The sequence below is a fragment of the Dromaius novaehollandiae genome, chromosome 6 (genome assembly GCF_036370855.1).
Source record: "Dromaius novaehollandiae isolate bDroNov1 chromosome 6, bDroNov1.hap1, whole genome shotgun sequence".
NCBI classification, from domain to species: Eukaryota; Metazoa; Chordata; class Aves; order Casuariiformes; family Dromaiidae; genus Dromaius; species Dromaius novaehollandiae.
The window spans coordinates 39,167,131-39,174,963 of NC_088103.1; the positions used below are offsets into that span (position 1 = coordinate 39,167,131).

A 7,833-nucleotide genomic window follows, 5' to 3' on the forward strand; every position below is an offset into this window, starting at 1 on the left:
AAAGCTGTCTGCTTTCAAACCTGTAAGGGTAAGCTGCTTTCACAAATCGAGTGTGCAAAAACAAGGACACCTCCTCTACCACAACACCGCTGCAGGCTTTAAAAACAACCTTCCTACTGTGTACGCTGTATCAGCTGCTCATTTTCGTCATTAAACTACTTAACCCCACAGTGAAAGCAACGCACAACAGAACAAGCAGGACAACCCGGTTAGTAACTCGGCGGAGAAGAAAGCTGCCAAGAAACAAAGGGAGCAGCAGCCAACGGAGAGCCCGAGCCGGGCGCTGGGAGGTCCCGACCCGCCGAGCGCCGCTGGGGCCGGACGTTACCCCCCGCACTCCGCCTCGCTCCTCCCGCTGCCCGGCTGCAGCGGGGCTGCCCCCCTCCCCCCCGCACCGCGCACTCCTGCGCCGCGCAGCGCCGCCCACGCCGACACGCGGCCGGGGGCTGCGCGAGAGGCCTCCGCGCCCGCCGCCTCGCCGCCAGGCCCCCTCGGCGCTCACCGCCACGGCCCAGGCGCGCCTCACGGGCGCCGCCTCCCCCCTTCCCCGCCGGGGCAGGACGGAGCCGGCCCCCGCCCCCCTCACTGCCGGCCCGCGGCGCCTCAGGGCGGCGCGCAGGGCTGAGGGGCGCCGGCAGCCCGCCCGCCCGGGCCGCCTCACCCGCTCGCTAGGAGGGCGGCAGCTCCCCCATGGCGTCGGCGCGCGCCGCCGGCTGCGGCAGCCCCGGCGAGCTGACACATCAACAAAGATGGCGCCGGCGGGGGGCGGGCGGGGGCGGGGCCAGCCCGGGGCGCTGCCTGCAGTGGGCGGGGCCGGCGCGCGGGGCTTTACCCCGAGGGGCTTTAACCCCTCGTGGGGCGGGCGGGGTCCCGCGAGCAGGGTCCCCTGCAAGACCGCGCAGGCCCACGCGGTCAAAGAGGCAGCAGAGCCAAACCAGAATTCATCAGGTTACGTCCCTGCCTTGGGGGGCGCAGGAAACCGCCCCTCGGGCATAGTCCAGTAACTTCCCGGTGGCTGGATGAGCACGTTTTTTTTCTTCGGGGCTCATCCTTCCCACCTGTTCCTGACACCTTTTCTCTGATCCTTTTACTGTTGTCACTATATTAAAAACCTTGCTGCCTAGAAGTGTGCTAACAAGTGACAGATTTAAGGAAACTAAACAAGACATTAACTGAATGTGCTAACAGCTCCAAGAACTGAAATTGCCGTTTTTACACAGCAGATAATTTTGAGCATGTGTATAAATATTATTTAAATTGGGAGCTGGGTTTTTTTTCTTATTATTTTTATTATTTAAACATACAGTACAACTCCTTTGGGGCAAGTGATGTCTTGTGTCTGGCATCTTTATCATGCTACGTAAGACCACAGCCCTGTGAAGGAACCATACAGGAAGAATTCTCCCCCCCCCACACACACACTTAAAGAGATGGTCACACAGATACCTGCTTTTTTGCACAAGCAAATAAATCATAATAAATAATAAAGGTCTCCTCTTCCCTAAGGAAATGACATCTACTTTTCTAGAACCAACCCGTACACACAAAGTCAAAATGTCATGTATGAGTAAAACCCAGGGATATTAATGAATATAATTCAACTTCAGTCTGTTCGTGCTTCATTACTTATTCTGATGGGATTAAATTGTTTTTGGTGTAATTTTTTTGTGTAAAATTTCTAGGCATCAAAATTTAGGTGCCAGGGGTTGATTGTGCAATTGAGATTGGTAATCAAAAAAGCCCCAAAATCTGGAGTATGTTTCAGTGGTGGAAGGAGCAATTTCTCTGTGCAACACAAGGCTTTCTGGAATCCAGAGCACTACAGAAGTGCCATTTTATTTTATCTAATAAAAAACAAATGGAAGAAGCTACCTTGGCAGACAAGCTCTAAGTGAAAATAGTTATATTTACTATAGCAGATCAGCTAAAGTAAGTAATGGCATCTTTCCTGCAGGGCAAGCTATCAACTTCTTAAAGGTAATGACAGTTACCTAAGTTAGAATCCTAGAATAATTTAGGCTGGAAGGGACCTCAGAAATTTATGTGGTCCAAACCCCTGCTCAAGGCAGGGCTAACTTTGCCGTTAGAACAAATTGCTCCTTTATTTTGCCTTACTTATTTTTATATACAGATAAAATCTAACATATAAAACCCAATGATCTTTTTTCTTCAGTTGATACATTGGAGGCCTTATGGAATAGAATGTAACGCACACATATACTTACGAAGATTAATTGGGAAGGTTATTACAGAGCAAGTCATTTTTCTCCTTATTCTTTTTGTAAAATTGGAATTTCAAAACCACAAATGTAAGTTTTGAGGACCAAGAAAATGTTCCCTTGAAATCTTTTTACAGATCCTTAAAAACACTGGTTTCTCAGAAAAAAAGCAATCACAAAGCATTCAGAGCTATCATAACCGTAAGTTTTTGCATGTTATTTTGGGAATGAAAATATAGCTTCAAATAATTAAACACTGATATCCTAACTGTCACCTCTAAGGAAGTGAAGGAGTCAGATAAAGGTATATCTATCTAAAGACATTATTTAACTGATAGCATAAACTAAAGTCGCTGTGGAGAGAACTCCAGGCCACAGTTTTAACCTCCAAATAACATTTTGAAGGCAAAAATCTATCCCTTGCTTTGCTTGTAATATGCTGCACATTCCCAGTTGCTAAAACTGTAAAAAGAAAAAAATCTGACAGATAGGGATAGAGATAAACAAATTTGATCATTTTCAGTAAGCAGTGCCATGCAAGACTAACTTGCTAATTGTCATGCTGCCCAAGGTAAGTTTTGGTTTCAGAAAGGCTTCTTTTCCAATCCTGATGCTGTAGGTCACATACCCCTGCTATTCTGTCACAAAGTCATTTCAGTTCCCAAATGCTTCCTATTTGGTCTTCTCCTCCAGCCATTTAAATGCATTTGCAGAAACACCAGCGTACTATTGCCTCAGTCCTAACAAGCTTTATGTTTTAGCTTTGCTGTACACTTTGCAGTCCCACTGATGTCACTGCATATGGCTTAGTGTCTCATCAGACTTTGCAGGATTGCAGCCAATTCTCGCTTTTCATTCTAGACCTGGTTTTCAGCAGGACTGAAATCGGGTTAAGAAAATCAAGCCCAAGTCACCGGATAGTGGAATTGTTCCTTGGAGGCAGACAAAAAGGGCTTCTTTGTACTGACCTAGACTCTCCAGCATTCTCAGGCTCAGATAACTGCATGCTCTTATAATACCTGTTTTCAGGACAAATTCCCATCTAAGTAGTATCTTATCCCCAGAAGCCAGTCACAAATACTTAGGGAATGATACAATGGCAAGACATAGAGACACCTCCCCAAACTGCCTTGCTCGCATTAAACAAGACTGATGAAATTACTGTACCTGTTAGTTAGGCAGTGATAGCTCTCATTTGGCATGTAGAAACGCAGAGAAAGACAATTTCTAAGTGAGAGAATTTATCATCCAAAATATGTGCAATCAGCCATGTGCAATCAGACTTCTGCTGCAGACATGAGGTCAGCATTGCAGAGGCAGAAGCAGAACTTCACCTGTATTTTCAAAAGGCTGTAATTTGGGCTTTTGGTTCTTAGTTGTTACCCAAGGGAAACAAAAACAAATGTTCATATAATTGTTCCATTTCCAGCTGAGAACTGTTCATTATACATAGCATTTTTAGAGCTCTGCCAACTGGAAGGGCTTAAAACTCTATGCACTGTCCTTCAACTAGTAAGTGCTAGTATCTCCATTTTAAGAGATAAATGAACAAACAGGTGGCTGAAACAGCAGATGTGCTGAGCACCCTGACTTCCCTGGGAGCACAGGCACTGCGAGTGCCACAGCTGGCACAGCCGAGGGGCTGCTGGGAGCTGAATCCAGGTGGTTCAACTCCCAGCCTCCGCGCTCATCAGAAGGCTGGTCTGCTATAATGCCATTACTGCAGCCTGATTTGATTCCTGCATTTCACATCACGGAAACATTATAAAAGGGTTAATATTGTCTTTATTAAGAATTACCTTCATTGGCTAACTATTTTATTCTAAGCAGGCATGGATTACCAGGAGAATTTCAGGGAACACCATTAAAAAAGCCCAAGGAACCATGTCCTCGCTCCTGGTGTCAGGGAGGGACAGCATCACTTCGCAGCCTCCTGCTGCATGGCTGTAGGTACATTCCCGGTGCTTCAGCCTTGCCACTACAGTCATGCCTAATTTACGTCTGGTATAGTAAATCCTTAGCGTGACTCTAATTATATGAGTGCTCTGAATAAGTTATATCTGGAAAAAACTATTTTCATCACATGTTGTTTTGACTGTTCTTTGTCCAGCATGTAGCAGTGTGGTATCACAACTAGTTCCTAGGCTCTTAGATCCTACAAATTAGAACTCATGATACACCAGTAGAGTACTGCAAAACCTGCATGCAGGCAAGCCCAAAGCACTGACTGGAAACAGCAGGCAAGCCCCATCAAACTCCTGCAGCTACTCTGACATTGTTCCTGATCATCCTCCATGCTGACAGCACTCTCTGCAGTAACCTCTCTGACAGCACTCTCTGCAGTAACCTCTGGCACTCTTTTGCATTTATCCTTTTTCAGTGCTACAGCCAGACCTGTTATTTTTCTTTTACAATTAGTTTCTACTGGTGTCATTTCCCAGTCTGGTAATGGAACTGGATGAGTAATACTGGTTCTGGTATCCTAGGGTATGGAAAGTCCCCTACGACTGAATAGCATTTAAGAAACAAAAACAATGTCCTGACTCAATCGTTCTTTGAAAAATTTAACTGCAAAAAAAACCTTCGTGCCTTTTCACATAGTGATGAAGTTCTGTATCTTGATTTTCCTTTTCATTGCATCCTATCAGATACTTCCAGTTTAGTCTATAGCATTGGTGTCATTTCAAAAGACTGTTCAGACTGCCAGTGTTGTTTTCATTCAGGCAGGCCTTAGGGCTGTAACTGGTTAGCCAGCTAAGTCCTCTGAAAACATCCGGATGTTTTAAGTCATAAAGATTGTCTTAAGTTTTTCTACAGAGGTTTGAATGAGAGAGAAGCATTTCTTAATGCCTCACCTAGTGCCTCTTAGGCACTAAGATTTTGGGGCTAATCTTGGGGATTGAGGAACACAGTGCAAGCAGGTAATGGAGGCTGCATGACTGTGGATTGCTCTGTCTCCCTTCGACCTCCAGTGTGAAATTAGGCCTACTCCGGTATGAAACTATGGGCAATTTGGCACATGGATTTCCTGAAATCCCACTTAATCCTACCTGTTTTCTATTCCTCTTCTCACAGCAGCCTACAATACAGTCAGCTTCTATTGCTACTCAGATTGCAGCTGTGGACTGAAAGTCCATTGGAGCCAAGAAGAGTCTTTCCTCTCACTTTGGTAGGTCATACCTAAGGCCCCAGAAAAAAACTGAGCAAGCCTTTGATGTATTGTTCCCTTTTCTATTCAGTAGTGTATTAGGGGACAATAGTGTAAGGGACAGAACCCTGCACTTAGAAGACTCAGACAGAAAAGCCACCTCAGCTTGATCCCAATTGACTTTAAGGTAAAATAGCTATCCTTCAATTTCTTCTCTGTGGACAAGGATAATTCCTCCTTGCCCCACAAGACTGTATTAAGAATAAAATGCACCACTGTATATACTTCGATATACACTTCAATAATGAGTACAACAGTATAAGCACTAAAACAGACCAGATTCATCCATTTTTGATGAAAGTATAATGGCACAACACTGGAAACACCTGAAAGCATGTCTGCTTAAGCAGAAATAGTGCGTAACTGCAGCAGGGTTGAAGATGTGGTATGTTTTCAGTTTAGATACCGCCAAGAGAAACAAAATTTAAAAGAGGAAAAGGAGAAAATACCTTGTATAGAAAAGAAAGAGGAGAAATGGCAAATGAAAGAAGAGAGAGAATGGGGTGGAAATAGGAGACAATACAAGTATTTTCTAGGCTGCAGGGCAAAATTTGCTTTTTTTAATAAAAATACAGTGATTTCATGTATCAAATTTCATAGTTCTTGCATAGCTCTTACAGTCATCTTCTGAATTTCTATGCAACAAGGTTGTCTACCTGATGGCCTGGGAGGATTTTAATTTTACTGGTGAAAATATATAGAGCAGATTTACACACGGTTGTCAGACACCTTACTTGCTGCTGAACTATTACCATTTGGCACCCGCCGCAGGCATGCTTGTCACTGTGAAGCACGGGCAGTCCCAGTGAGGAGAAGCCCAAGGTAGTTCAGGCACATGCAGAGGTGCGAATGTAACCTGTAAACTTGTCTGAAATGTGGAGCTGAAGACAGCGGTACACACTGCTCTCTGTAGCTATTATTTTCTGTGAATTACTTGGATCTTTTTGTGTCAGTAAAAGCAGTACACTACGCAGTTCTCTGAAGACGCACAGGATTAGTGGTATAACCAGGGATATTTCACTGTTTCTCACAGAATTCTGTGGAAGGCCAGCGTGAGAACACCTTGCAATACGGCCTACGTACCACAGTTCACGACTGACAGGTTTTTTAGTCAGGGCTCGGACAGCCAGGCAGTGGTTCAAGGGTGCACACTGAGAGTGACATAACCCCAGCAGCAAATGTGAGCAGGCACCAACCATCAGCTCTTTCTGCTCCCTTCAGGGCAGTGGAGGCAGTCTCAGCCACAAGGAGGTCGCGCAGTTCCTTAGTGTGCCTGCAACTCCTTGCCAGGGCTTTCCCCCTGCGCTCCAGGCCAGGCCTACACAAATTCAAGTAATTCGTTACCGTTTTCACCTGCACCACAGGTCTAACCCGTCCTACGCGCTCACTGCTGCCACCTGCCTGTTCTTCGGGCCCTCCTTAGCCCTACACCGCTCATTTCTGTGTAGAAACAACGCGTTTTACTTTGGAACAAACGATGCACGAGGACCTCCTGGCCGGCAGGCACGTGCACAGCGCAGCTCGCTCCGGAGGGCCAGGCGCTCCTGTCGGGGCCAGCCGCAGGCGGGGCGCCAAGCCCAGAGCAAGGCGCCGCCGAACTGGCCCGGCCCGGCAGCGCAGGGCCTCCCCGGCCGCGGGCCGCGGCACCACGCAGCGCCTGGCGCGGCCGCCCGACCGGCCCAAACCGACCCCGGCCGGCTCCGCCCCGGCCCGCCGCGCGCAGCGGCCCTGGGCGGGCGTTCGGGGCGGGCCCGCGCCCCGCGCTGTCGCCTCGTGTCGGGAAGGTGCGGCCGCGCCGCCTCTGAGCCCTGCAGCCGCCTCACCTCGGTGGGCCGGGGCACGCGCTCCGGGCCGTCCGTCGCCGGGCGGGGGCGGCCCAGCCTCTCGCCCTGCGGCCCCCGGGAGCCCGCCCGTGCGGCGCCCCGCAGGCGGTGCCGGGGCCAGCGGTGCGCCGCGCCGAGGGGGAGGGTTGGGGGGCCGCGGCGGCGCGGGGCGCTGCTCGTCCCTGGGGGCTCCCTGCCCGCTTGGCCGCGCCGGGCGCTGAGCTGCCGGGCCTTTGCTGGAAGGGGAGGGGGACAAGGAGAAGTGGGCTCGCAGGCTCGGCCTGGGGTCTGGCAAGGCCTTGGCAGTCTGTGAGACAAATGTGTGAAAGCAGCCTGCCACGGGGTTCAGGTTGCTGGCTCTGGTCTCTGACATACTTAATTTCGTCCCAAGTTATGTATTTAAAGCAATGCTATTTGAAATAGTGCTATTGGTGTTACTCAGTTGCAGTTGGGATAGCTGGCTCCTGGTTGACTTGGTTGCCGTATAAATATATTCAAAGACTGTTCAGCTTTCTTTCAAGTTCATTTCATTTCTTTAACATAATGTAGTAGGAGTCTTTTCATAATTAAAATAGTTAATGTT

At 48.3% G+C, this 7,833-nt stretch overlaps 1 protein-coding gene across 2 annotated transcripts in view; it reads right to left on the reverse strand.

Annotated features, from left to right (window-relative positions):
* Positions 1-767, reverse strand: part of CCDC186 (coiled-coil domain containing 186) — a 40,820-nt gene extending 40,053 nt beyond the window's left edge. For both annotated transcript variants that reach the window (XM_064514247.1, XM_064514248.1), the window contains exon 1: positions 662-767. The gene's annotated coding sequence lies outside the window, so the exon portion shown is untranslated. The remainder of the gene's footprint in view (positions 1-661) is intronic.
* Positions 768-7,833: the final 7,066 nt, after the last annotated feature.